The sequence below is a fragment of the Candoia aspera genome, chromosome 11, assembly GCF_035149785.1.
Source record: "Candoia aspera isolate rCanAsp1 chromosome 11, rCanAsp1.hap2, whole genome shotgun sequence".
Classification (NCBI taxonomy): Eukaryota; Metazoa; Chordata; class Lepidosauria; order Squamata; family Boidae; genus Candoia; species Candoia aspera.
The window spans coordinates 21754140-21768012 of record NC_086163.1 but is presented as its reverse complement, the minus strand read 5'-3'; the positions used below and the strand labels follow the sequence as shown (position 1 = coordinate 21768012).

Sequence of the window (13873 nt, the reverse complement as noted above, 5' to 3'; positions counted from 1 at the left end):
AGGAGATAGTTGATTCAAATATAATTGTTTTATATTGCAATGTCTGATCTAATTTACCCCTTTGAGATATTTCCACAACAGCAGCTATGGGTCAGCATCCATAAGGACCTTACCAAAAACACTTTCCATCAGTTCTAAGTAACTTTATGGAAGCAAGTCTAATTTTACTTCCACGTAAATTCAACCTGTAATTAGTCTGCTTTGGCAGAGTAATATCTTAATTCAAACAGAATACATGACTTTTGAGGTGGAAAAATGATGAGGTGAGCATTGTGTGTCACAACAGTTTCTTTTTCTCCTGAATAGATTGTGTCTTTGAAAAGAAGTCATTAGAATATTTTTCAGTAATTTGATTTTATGATGCAAGAAGAAATAGTCAAGTGAAGTGATCCATAAACGTTGGGATTAAAAGAGAAGGGGGGGGGGGAAATAAGGAGTTTAATGGAAAGCCGATGCAGTATATTCTTCATGAAAGAAAACAGTATGTGTTCTATACATCACAAATCTTCAATCTTATCTTGTCTAAATGGAAGTTACACACTGAGTTTAACAGAGATTAACAGAATAACAGAACTCAAAAGTGGTCTAGAAGTTCCTTGCCTGACGATTTGAATTTCATTTATTTGTATCACTTTATATGACTACCAGTGCAACTCTGGATGGCTGAGAAAAAATAAAAACAACACAATAAGTAAGAAAAAAACAAGAACAACAAACACAAAATGGCTGCCAAAGAAACCTTTGATTAATTGATCGATTATGTGCCATCAAGATGGCGTCAACTCTTAGCAACCACATAGATTTTCTCCGTGATGTTCTGTCCCTAACCTGGTCCTCCAAGTCTTTCAATGATGCACTCATCACCACTGGAACTGAACCCATCCAATTGCTCTTGGTTTTCCTCTTCTTCTCCTTCCTTCTAGCTTTCCTGGCATTATAGACTTCTCAAGGGAGCTGGGTCTTTGCACTGATTGATTATGTGCCATGAAGTCATTGTTGATTCTTAGCAACCACATACATAGACCTTCTCCAGTCTCCAGCCTGCCACTTCATGTCTTCCAACAGGCACCCATCGCCACCATAACTGAGTCCATCCACCTTGCTGCTGGTCATCCTCTTCTTCTCTTCCTTTCCACCTTTCCCAGCATTAGAGCCTTTTCCAGAGAGCTGGGTCTTCAAATAATGTGTCCAAATATGGACTTAGCTGCTTTACTGCATCTAGTTTTAAGGAATCTAGCATTTTGTTGCATGGTTTACTCTCCTTGAACCCTACCAGAGGTTTTTGCAGGGTGAGGTTAAAAACAGTCAAGATGGCAGCCACAAAGATCCTTCTATTTTTTATGTGTGTTGTGGGGGGAGATGGGCGGTGATAAATTTGATAAATAAATAAATAAATAAATAAATACAAACAAATTGTTTTGAATCACAACTTCCTGCAGCCTCCACCACTGCTATACAAAAAGGGTGGGGGGAGAATAACTTTGTACTAAGCCAGTTAGAAGTGAACCAGTTTAGCAATTTGTCTTGTAATTGTTTTTATTTTATTTTAATTTTGTTCACCACCCAGAGTCACTTGTTGAGATGGGCAGCTATAAAAATTGAATGAATGAATGAATGAATGAATGGACACATGACCTACATCATAGGGTACAAATGTTACCCAGCATGAAAATGATTCATAACAACATCAAGAATTGCTGTAGATCCAATAATGTCTTCAAATCTTCCATACTGAGCATATCCACACTGGTGAAATGGATCACAAGGGACTGTAAAAATAAGCTGTTCATCTTAACAAAGGAATTTGAATTCTGACCTAATTCTCTCCCAGTAAAGGTCTTGGAAAACCTATAAATATGCATAAATATCAGGCATACTGCAAAGGAATAGATTAACTGCATTTTAAAATATGAATTGGAGCACTTTCAGGCCCAAATTGCAATTATGATGCAATTATATATCAAAGTCCATGCTCTTCTGAACAGTGCAGGGTAGTTCACAACTCAATTCAATTCAATTCAATTCAACTCAACTCAACTCAACGCAACTGAAATGAAATGAAATGAAATGAAAAAGCACAAACAGGCATACTTTCATTTATTGAGCTGATCTCATGATTCAAGTCAATTTGGAAAGCAAAGTCAATTTGGTTTGATACCCAAATACATCACTTAGGGCCAATTCATAGAACCCGTTTTTGAATCAGTCAGCCTGTTCTGGGGAACCTGATACGATTTTGACAATTTGATCCAACTTTCCAATTTGATCTGAAATATCAATTCAGTCTGAAAATATGACTTGGAGGTTTGAGGTTTGATTAAATCAGCCTGAATGGAAACTCCAAAATTTGGTTTTCATCATCTGCTCCTTCTTCCATCCATTGCTTTTTAATCCACACTGTTCTTCATTGGTTTTGCACCACTGGGTGCTGTGACACATTTGGTTCATGCCTTCATTTGATGCCCTAATTTCCAGAGCCCTGGGGTCTTTTTCAGAATTCTGAATATCTATTGATATTAATGGAAAGGATAATTTAAAGCTTGATTCACCAAGGATAACTAGATTCAGAGAAAACTGAATTATGGAAGAATTAACTCTAACTTGCAGAAAACTATTTGGTTGGAAAAAATCCTGCTGTTTCATAAATACCAGTGAATGGAATCAGTTGCAAAGTTATTTGGATTGTGGATCCAAAATACAGCCAGGTAGCATTATTTAATAAATTTGACATTGCTACAAAACCAGAGAAAAACAACAACTTCTTCACAAAATATCCAGGGCAAATATAAATCCTGTCTTTCCCATTGTATCTGTTTGTATGTTTCTCTCACTTACTTATGAGTGCCTTTTCCATTCAAACATTTTTTTTAAAAAAAGTGCTTGTGCTTCCTCTGTTATAGGGGAGGTATTTTAGAGATCTCTGTATTTTTTTTAGGAAATCTCCAAAGAGTTTCAAAAGATATGTTTTTCCTTTTTCCTGCAGAATTATGAAAAACTAATTGAATCAACTATATACAATGATTCTCTGGCTTATACAGTATATAACTTGCATAGCCATTGTCAATGGAGCTCCTATCTGCTACATACTTCATGCAAGCATTGCATCTAGGAACGCATTTCCAATTTATTATTCATATTGTTGCTTTTCTCTTTCATTTCCCACCAGAAGTTTTGAGTATTCTGATCAGTGCTTTAAAAATAGGAGCTAGAAATAAGAACCAAATCAGATGATGAAGGTGATTATGAGGATGGAACAGGAGGAAGAGGAGGAACGGAATAACGTTTCCTTGATAGAAGTCATATAACACACACAGTAGCACTCAATATTAATTCCAGCTAATACCTATATGAAGCTCACAATTGGGGCTTGAGCAAAGTAGCACCCTCATATGTTCCCCAGGAAATGGAAATGAGTTTCCATATTTAATGTTTAAAATTACTGTTAACAATTGGGTGTTAACACCAGAAAGAACATGTGGAGAGGAGCCCTATGTTAGGAGTATAATTTCTGTAAGGAGGCATGCCTCAGGCTGCAACTTGCATGAAAGAGAAATGCAGATGCAGTATAAGAAAATAGCATGGTTATAGGAAAGTCTGAGTTACATCAATCTATCTACAGCTAAAAGCCCATATTATGTTCTCCATAATGGATAGGGAATAAGACAGATCCTTACCTGAACTACAGAGCACAGAGACAGATGAGAAAGAAGATTGAACTGAAGGGGGAAGGAAGGGATGATAGCCTTGAGAGTATCAGTTTAAGCACATACAAAGTTGTGGTTTTTAGGTGAGGAAAGACTCTCCTGTGGATTCTAGGTCTACCATGAGCATGTTGGCTTTGGAATCTTCCATGGATCATTTTGGAAGGGACATATTATCGCTTGCTTTGCTCCTGGGTATTTTGCTTCTTCTACCATATGATATGGCGGATGAGACAGGGATGTGGCAGCACTGTGATTGTCCCATCCTACAGGAGGTAGGAAGCCTCTCCTTGTGGACCACCAGAACTAAAATATCATCCCCATATAAAGTCATCTGCCTCTTAGTCTTGCCTTCACAGGTTGCAATAGAACCTCTTTCATTATCTAGTTATGGTCAACCACAACAAAAATCTTTCCAGTTCATTTCTGTGGAGCTTCAAACCAAAGTTGTTCTAAACTCCAATAACTTAATATGAAAACGTATTTATCACCACCATTTTCATTATCTCAGTATTTATTTTCCCATTTCTGGTATTTCCACAAAATTTAGCACAACTGAAACTGCTAGTTTCAATTTCCCCATTGTTCTTTCTCCAGTCTTCATGCTTATGGTGATATATGAAAGTTAGTGTGGCAATAAACAATCATAACTTCCTTGGAATAGGATTTTACTGATTCAGTCAGCTGAATTGAATTTCCTATTATGCCTGGCTTTTTGCTGATGCAACATTCATGTGACATATTTTCACACTTCTACCAACAGATAGCAAGAGATAATTTAATTCAAACAAATTAAGGCAAAATAAGGCAAAATAAAATAGATCTATGTGAGACTTTTCTCTTTTCTTCTTCTTCCCCCCATAGTGGCAAATTCATTGGTAGAGTGATAGCTTTGAAGAAAATTTCCCTGAAACCAAAGTTACACTGATTTCTACACCTGATTTCTAGATGGTCTGAAAGCAAAGTAGCTAAACAGGAAGTACTGCTTTCTAATTAACTATTTTCTATCTAAAAAAAATTAATTGTGGGAATTTGGAGCAACCCTGGAATGCTTTTGTGCATTCATTGGCAAAGAAATAATGTTTTTGCCAATGGTCCCAAAGTAGCAAAATGAATGCTTAAATGGACACCACTTGGGAGATTTCAAGGACTTTCTTAACCCAAAATTCTCAGAAGGCTGTGTCAGACAGGGTGAAAGGTTGTTTGTTTTCAATCTGAGTCTTTCACATAGAGGAAAAGAGAGGTGTCTGAAATTCTCCCAAATGTCATATTAACACATCACCTGGAAAAGCTATCAGCCTTTGTGACCTGCAGTAACATGGCACAAAATATGGGTGACAGCCCATTAGCCATGCTGCTTTCTTATGAGCCAGCTGATCAGATAGTCAATGGGAAACTGATCATTCGCTCCCTGCTGCTGTTGCAATGGGAAGATGGTGATCTGTTCCCTGCTGATCACATTAATGAGCTACCTCTGACAGCCAGATAATCAGCTGACTAATTGGCATGGGGGAAATTAATTCTTGCTACAACTTTCTATGTCCACCCTCGAATGAAGAGTATGATAGTCTTACTTCATGCTGTCAGAATAGCAAAATGCCATGACGCACTGTACCAGTTCACCCAAGTTTCAGGCAGAATTTTTGCCCGCTTTACATGGAGATTGAGAACTGAAGCATTTCTTCAGGTAAAGCATGGACTCTACCATTATATTTTCTCCTGATGTCCAAACTTCCATCCGCTGGTTGTGTTACAAGGAGATGGTCTTTAAATGGATCTTTTAAGGATAAATCAATTTGTCAGCAAGATACACAATTATAATAACTAACCGCAAAGTATGAACTAAACATAAAAAGGAGAGGGAACATTGGGTGTTTGACATCACCTGGAACAACCATATACATTTGAAGAGGGGAAGCTGGGACAAGAATTGGAAAGTAGTAGCATCTTGTATCGTTATGCTACAGCTCCTACAATTTAAAATATCCAGAAGATATGTAAATACATTAATTCCTGTTGCTGTTAATTTTTTGAGGAAAAATTGGCAGAAGGCTCAAAAACAGCTGACTGAAATAACCAAGAGGAAAACTGGCCACAGAATCTGAGATTATTTGAGGGGTGAATAAATACCATGGCAACTTCTAGGAAGTCACCAAAGAACATAAATCAGCTTGAATTGAGAAGAAGCCAGATTTGAGCTGGAAGCTAAAAGAATATATGATTGAAAAAAAAAAATATGAGGCAGAAATGTCCCTAATAGAGCATCAAAGGTTCTGAAGTGGAAGGAAATTATGAAGAACCATCAAGTTGAGAAGAATTTCCTTTTTATTGGAGATATTTTTAAGAAGGTTTTAGGAAATTAAAAATATAGTTGGAGGTTTAAAATGTGTAATGGAAAAGTTAGGTTAAATTGGAAATTCTTGCTTAGGTTGGTTGGGTGGTTTGATGGATTCAGGGATGGGATGGGATGGGATGGGATAGAGATAGAGGTAGAATCTCCAAGCTGAAATTAGACTTTTCCTAAACAAAATTTTGAAAGAAAGTTGGAGCTTCTTCCTTGGACAAAATGTGTATATAACTCTGAGAGAACCCCCACCTCCAAAAAACAAGAAGTATTGATAAATCAAATGCAGTTTCTTCAGATGTTCTCAAATGGGAATTTCCAATTTTACCACAGCATTTTACTACAAGTAAAACAGATTGACATTTCTGAGCACAGTTAGAAATAACCTTCCACTGGAAGATTCCAGTATACCCAAAGAGAGTTCAAAAGATTTATTCCCACAAATCCATCTCTCCAAGGTTCCTATCTGTTTCATCACTGTATCAGTTCAGCATTTCCAGTGTTCACAGCATATCCCTCAGACCAACAACTCATTTACCTTATGGAGAATGCAATTAGTAAGTATATCCTGGCTTACCATTTATTTGACAGCTTTCTCATTTTCTCACATTTACATAATTTGACAGGGACCATTATGGACCCGTAACTGGTCTCTTGGAATGACATTCACAAGGTTGGTTCACTTATTAATTGACCCCTGGTAATGGTAATTTAAGAAGCATATTAATCTCATCTGTCATTTCCAACACATAGCTGATGTATAAAATAATTTGTCTTCTCAAGGAGTCTTGGAAATGAAATAAAGAACGACTTATCCCCCTGCTTCCAATTAGTATGCACAGACCTTCCCTGCCACACTAAAGATTATGGGCAAACATAATCTTTTCCTTTCTTTCTTCTTTTAAAGATATTTTCTTTTTATATGAAAAAGAAAGAGACTCTATATAGAGTCTCCATTTGTTAATCTTCATAAAGATTAACACATCTCATTCAAACAACTTGCTTTCACCTACTTTCAACCTGAATCATGGTAAAGAAATTGAAATATTATAGAACACCAGAAGTCCAAGGAGATGTCATCATCTAGAGGAAACCAACACAGTAGACAATGTGGTCCTTAAACTTTTGGGCTTCCATGGGATTAGAGCAAACACAACAACGTTGTATTGTAAACAACACTTCCTGGAAAATGCCAATTTATTTATAGAAGTATTATTCTCAAAGGGAGAGAAAGATCACTTCTACAACTGTTGTGTTACTATAAACCGAATGAGTATTCAAGATAGCAAATGCCAGGATTTTCAATGAAAATATATTCAGAATTCATTGAAGTTAGTAGCCATTGGGGCTGAAATCTAAGACTTATGCCCACCTGTTATTCTTCCCTCAATTCAGTTCTATCCATGAAGGATTTCAAAGATTTATAAAGGCATGTCAACAGCAGTCTAATTTAGCATTGCACATGCAGATTAAAAGTTCCTTTGATAAAGGAAGAGATTCAATCCACTCTGTGTCAGGAGAAAGGGAGTATTAATCGTGTTTTAAACCTGAGACACAATGTTCTCAGACATTTCAAAAGTCTCCCACTATTTAAAAGCTTTGTTAGAAGAGGGCAACAAATCAAAACTGAGCCAATTTGAAATTATTATTATTTATTCATTTATCATTATCATTATCATCAACATCATCATCATTTTAAATCAACTAGAAGAGTGGAGAACCAGCAGAGGGAGTGTCTGTGTGTTTGTGTGTGTGTGTGGTTGTATAGACATATACACACATATGCATTTACATACACTGGACACATAGAGCCCAGCCCACACAAACATATGGATTCAGGGACTCAGCAACAGGTTTGTATTTACAATCTTTGCAGTGTCTCACGGTCACATGACTGCCATTTTCCACCTTCCCAGCCGACTTCTGGCAAGAAAAATCAATGGGGAACTGCATGTTTCACTTAACAACCACGTGGTTCACTTAATGATGCAATTCATTTAACGACCACCACAAAATGGTTGTATGGTTCTCTTAACAACTGCATCACTTGGTGAATGAAACTCCAGTCCTAACTGTCATTGTTAAGCACTGTACATTCAGTGATGCAGAAACTGAAGACAGTGGATTAAATACGTGTGGAAAAGAAAGACACGATACAGACTGACTCTTCTATTTTTAATTACTGAGATATTTTACTGTTATTTGTCTCTTCCATTACAACCCACGGAATAAATCTTAGGATCATTTACTGAGCCATTGGTCTCACTGGTTGTAATGGTCACACTTCCAAGTAAGCGAATATAAAATTGTTACCTTAAAAATGGTTACCTTGTCTGTTACCAGCAGACAACCACACTAGGTTACTACCAGGATGCAGGATAAATACATCATTAGAACTTGTTGTAAATGAATAGTCAGTATAACTTGTTAATAATTGGGGACTGAAATCGATGAATTATCACTAATAATCACAATGCCCTAAGGCAGTTCTAAATCAATTTTCTATTCATGCTGTGTGATTCATTATATACCATGCATTATGTTATAGCATATGCTGTGGTGCCTTATAATTATTAATAACTCCCAATGATTGCAGTGCACAGATGTGGAGCCTAAATACAACCAAGTGTATTTCAGAATGAATAATAGTATGATTATTATTAGTTGTCACACAAACCACAGGAGATAATGAGTTTCTCTATTTGCACATATAAATGGTCTGTCCTTGTCTCAGAGGACACCACCCCAAAGCTCAAGAAATATCCAAGTTCACTTCGCAATAGCTTACGATGTTTGCTTTTCCTATGCAAAGCCACAGCCTGCCCCCAAAACGTTTGCCCGATTTGTTCATTTCCCCCTGAACAGAAGCATACTGTACCCATCCAAGAAGGCGCAGGTGATTACTTCCTCAGGATCTATTTCTGGAATGACTTGTTAACTCCATTCTTCCACCCACTCTGCTTTCTTGGCCTATTTCCACAAACTGATCCCATTCACAAAAAGAAATGTATCTTATGCTTTTCTCTCAAGGAAGCATGTCTGCAAAGGGCAGACAAACAGCTTCCATCACCCTTTGGTCTCAATGGAGAGACCAATCATACTACAGTGTTATCAAAATGTCTTGTTTTTTTTTCCCTTTGCAAGACACAAAATGCCTGTTAATGAAGTCTTCCTGTCCCTGAACACTGGTCAGCAGCTCACCTCTGTCCCAAGGTCATTTGTTTAGGTCACCTACTCCTTTGCCCCTGTTACTAAGAAGAACTACTTGCTTTCACTAAAATTATTATGAATTCTAGGGTGCTTTTTCATCGTCCTTGTTTTCTAAAAGTGAAGCAGTTACCCATAAGACTTGTCATACCCATAAGTATCAGATACATGGAAGAGCATCAGTCCATTTGAGCTACTTAGTCTAGTCTTTGTTGGATGACAGTGGGTCTCCTAGGAATTAAATTATGAACATATCACACCTGATTTGTAAGCATGATGGGGTAAGCAGAGACAATGAAACTCAAAAGTTGTTCAGGGACATCGGTTCCTAACCCCCACCCTGCACCCCAAGGTGGATAGTTGGGTAAGCTGCTGTGCTTCTAATGAACAAAAGGAGAACATCTTTCATGTGTTTCCCAACCTGGCCTCATTTTACTATAATATGGAGGAATGGGAGATTTGCTGAAGTATTTGCTACGAGAGAGAAATTTTCCAATTACAATAAGCACTGAGGACCTGATTTTTCCTAAATGCATTCGTGTTCTCTTCATGTGGTTATAGTTCAGTTTAAGGAGGTACACATTTAACATACATTTGATATGAAAAGTCATGTTTACAATAGTTTCATAATGCATTATCTAACTACCAGTTTCATTCTACTAAACTATACATAACTGAATTTTGCTACTATAAGTAGATGCAGCAGAATGTAATAATGGTAGACGTGTTCATATCCTCTATCCCAAAGCTACTACTTCATAATTGTTTTTGAATTTGGTGGAATTTACTGGCAAACAAGAGGATTTAAGCAAAAAGCCAGTGATGGTGCTGAAGTACCAGATAAATCAAAGCCATAGCTAACAATTCTTCTTTTTGCAAAACAAGCAGATATTAGTTTATAGTCTTGAAAGCAAGGATGTTGAAATGACATACAGGAAAACTGGGACAGGGGTTAATGCATTATCAACAATTGTTGATTATTGGCTTTCTTTCCTGAAAACTGGGGGTAGCTACCCCTTTCTTACTTCCTGCACAAGCTATAAAACACTGCCCTTGGACATTTTGCATTCCACAAATAGATTTCTACAGACATGCATTTTGCACACCTTATATTGCCTGTTGAGTGGTTTTAATATCATTGGATAAAGAACTCAGTTGCTTTAAGGAGAGGAAAAACACATTCTGAGATTCCACTAAACTAGAATACCTTTCATTATAACACCATTGAGAAATAACCCAGAACAATGCATGATTGTCTTTAAGTGTCTCCAAGCTTCCTGTGGAGTGAGATAGTCTGTTCTTTTGGCTGTAATAAAAGCTGATAGGTCAACAAATCACAATTTGCCTGCACTGCAATATTTCCTCAACAACTGGCATTTAGGAGAAATCTTTCCAAATCTAAGCAATCTGGGGTATATTACCTCTAATCACTGGAACTGAAAAGCGGCTTTCTACTGTCTCGAGTAAAGGGAGAAATATAACCACAAGGACTTACCATGATGTAAAGTGCTGCTATTGTCATGACATTTCTAAAACACTTCCAAATCTTCCATTCAATGTTGTGAGCAGCACAGTGCCCCAGCACGACAATTTGTTAGGTTCTGTTGGAAAGTAGTTCATATCTAATTCTTTGAGTCATCACTGGTTAGAGACAAGAACCAAGGTGACCAGCCATTTATCACATGTGCAAATGGCATGATCAGCCTTAGATTAAGAAAGAATTGGCGTAATTTCTTTTTCAACATCTTAACTGCTTTAAAAGCCCTTCATTTTAAATCTAATGCACACAGCACAGATAGAGTCACTTACAACTCTCTTGCACATTAATAGATTCCAATGCAAATTGTTTCACCTTACCTAAACACAGGAGGAATGTTCTACATTAAATTTTCATTTATTTGATACTCTGCAAACAATTTTCATTGAAACAGGCTTAAATATCTGGCCTCATAGTTTGGTGCCTGGGACTGTGGAGGAGACCACTAATCTTACCTGAAAGGAAAGACAATTCTGTCCCTTTCAGAGTGGGGAAGTGATTTTCAATATTCTTTTATTTCAGGGGGGAGTTGAGTTACCTGCTTTTAAACTTGAAAGAAAGAAAGAAAGGAAAGGGGGAAAAAAGCACAGACTGAGTGTGTGCAACATCAAAAGCTCCCAAGCCCATTGTGTGTGTTTTGTTGGTCCTCTTTTATTGTATTTAAAAGAGGAAGGAAGGAAGGAAGGAAGGAAGGAAGGAAGGAAGGAAGGAAGGAAGGATTAGGTATCAGTAGGAGGTTCATAAAAATCAAGATGGCAGATACAACTGCATAACTGAAATCCTTCTCACTCCATGGATACACATGCTGTGTGTAGGACTGATATTTATTAGGGATCAAAATTAGAGGAGTGGAATGGGTAAAGAATGTATATACATATTATAGTAATTAGGGTATTTTTATTTTATTGCTGAGCCAATTGTAACGAAATTTCATTTTAACGTACACTTTGGTGTATAGTGAAATGACAATAAAAGTTACTTCTATTCTATTCTATTCTATTCTATTCTATTCTATTCTATTCTATTCTATTCTATTCTATTCTATTCTATTCTATTCTATTCTATTCTATTCTGTTTGTTATGTGCTGTCTTGCTATGCAGAATAAAGATATAGATCCAATCCTTAATGTTTCTCAGTAAAAAAAAAAGTTGATGGGAAATGCCACAATATTGGACAAATACTATCAGTCAGAGACGTCTATGCTAAATTTAGTAACCCAATAGTTTCTGAGGACATAAGCCAGCTTCCAATGGAATGTACTGTCTGAAATAACTATTTTCCCCTTCTTTGGAAGTAATCATTCCCCTCCTAAGAATTCTTCAGTTTTTAGGAGTGGCAGGAAAAACAATATAACAACTAGAGCTTATTGACCCAAGTCTTCAATAAATATATAACAGTATGAATCTAATAAAGTGTGTTTGGAGAACAACTCCTGCATGTATTAGTACTTATGTGTTTCATCCAACCAAGGAACCTCTTAAGTCTTAGCATACAAGGAACACTCAGGAGAAGAAAGCTGGTGCAATGGAGGGCTATTAAAACATTTTAGGGATGTCTTGTTTTGTTTTTGTACTGTTGGCCAATTCTTGTCACTCTAAATCAGTGGGAAATTAATTTCTGATTGAATCAAGGACAGATTGAGGCATAGCTGAGTAAAGCTAAACAAAACCTGCTACTGATAGCACAGTGAAAAAAGCCAAAAGAAAGAGTACTTATTTTTAATATATTGTTATTACTCAGGAAAAGCACTGGCCATAAAAACTTGAGAGTCAACCCAGCAAGGGAGAAGAATAAAAAGAATCTAGCAAATAGGGCCATGCCATTTGGCTTTCTGGATGAGGAGTGGAATTTAAGCTGACCTCTCTCTCCTTTTTAGGATTCATGGATGCCCATAGAAGATCACTACATGAGTGGGGAGGAGGACTCTCCCCACTGCTCAGGTTCCTTCCATACATCCAACATTTATTCCATGGCTGGTTGGTCAGCTACCACCACCAAGCAATACTCAGAAGAGGTCCTCAGAGCAGTTCCTTGTGGCCAACTGCCTGTTCAATTGTCATGTATTTGAGATAGGTGGCCATGTAAATCTAATAAATAAAATAGGAATCCCTTCACTTGCGTACCTGTGAGGATTTCTTCAGAATTAGGTAGGAGAACTAGCCCATACAGCAAGCAAAGCATTTTAGATTTCTCCATGCAGTAGACCAGAAGGACAATGAGTGATGTCTTGGTGCAACTTACCATTCATTGGTGTTTGGGTAGGTTCAAAGTGTAGAGTACAGTGTTGAAATCAAAGTGTTGTCCCTTTTGTAAATGCATGTTGTGCTGCACCTGCCATCTTGCAATTTTCAACCTGCCCTCTACCAGATATTCTTGTTACCACCTCTTCATCCCCATAAGTGACAGCATACCTATAACATTCATGCTATAGGAAGCAACTTACAATGTAAACCCATTTCTTTGTTGGTTGCATGGTTAGGGCCTGGTCCTATGCTAATACCAGTGTTTCAGGAAGAGAAATATAGGAACACATTTTGTACCTGAAGCTGTACAATCTTTTCTGGACTTATTTAGACAAGAAAGAAGCACAGTTTGTTGATTATTGAAAAGCAGACTTGATAAAATCATATCTGACTCAAAAGGTAAACCATTCAGTGTTTGATTTAAGGCAAGCCTTAACATTTCTTCACAACAGGGAAGTAAAGGAGCAACATTTGTAGCTGGAAACTTCCCAGCATGGCAACATTAAAGTCAGTAGCCTGGGAGTCTGGATCTGTGAATGATTAAAAATACAGGAGCGCTTGACTCAAGCTTTTAATCTATCTTGCCAGAAAGCTTTCTTTCTACTTACTTCCCCCCGCCACCACTTCCTTAACCCAGGAAGATCAGGGTACCTTTAGTCATTCTCTTTGGTATTCGAAACTGGATGGGGGTGAGGGTGGAGGAAACTCAGCATATTAATGAGATTGATTGACAAAGCTTTATATTGTTCAATAGATGCAGTCTCCTTCAAGTTAAACTCAATTGATGTGATTCACCACCGCTGTCTTCTTGGGTCCTTTTAGACTTCCCAATCTAGCCTA

At 37.3% G+C, this 13873-nt stretch overlaps 1 protein-coding gene across 1 annotated transcript in view; it reads right to left on the bottom strand.

Annotated features, from left to right (window-relative positions):
- The window catches only part of CDH13 (cadherin 13), a 489049-nt gene that overhangs the window by 202923 nt on the left and 272253 nt on the right, over positions 1-13873 (bottom strand). The window lies entirely within an intron of this gene.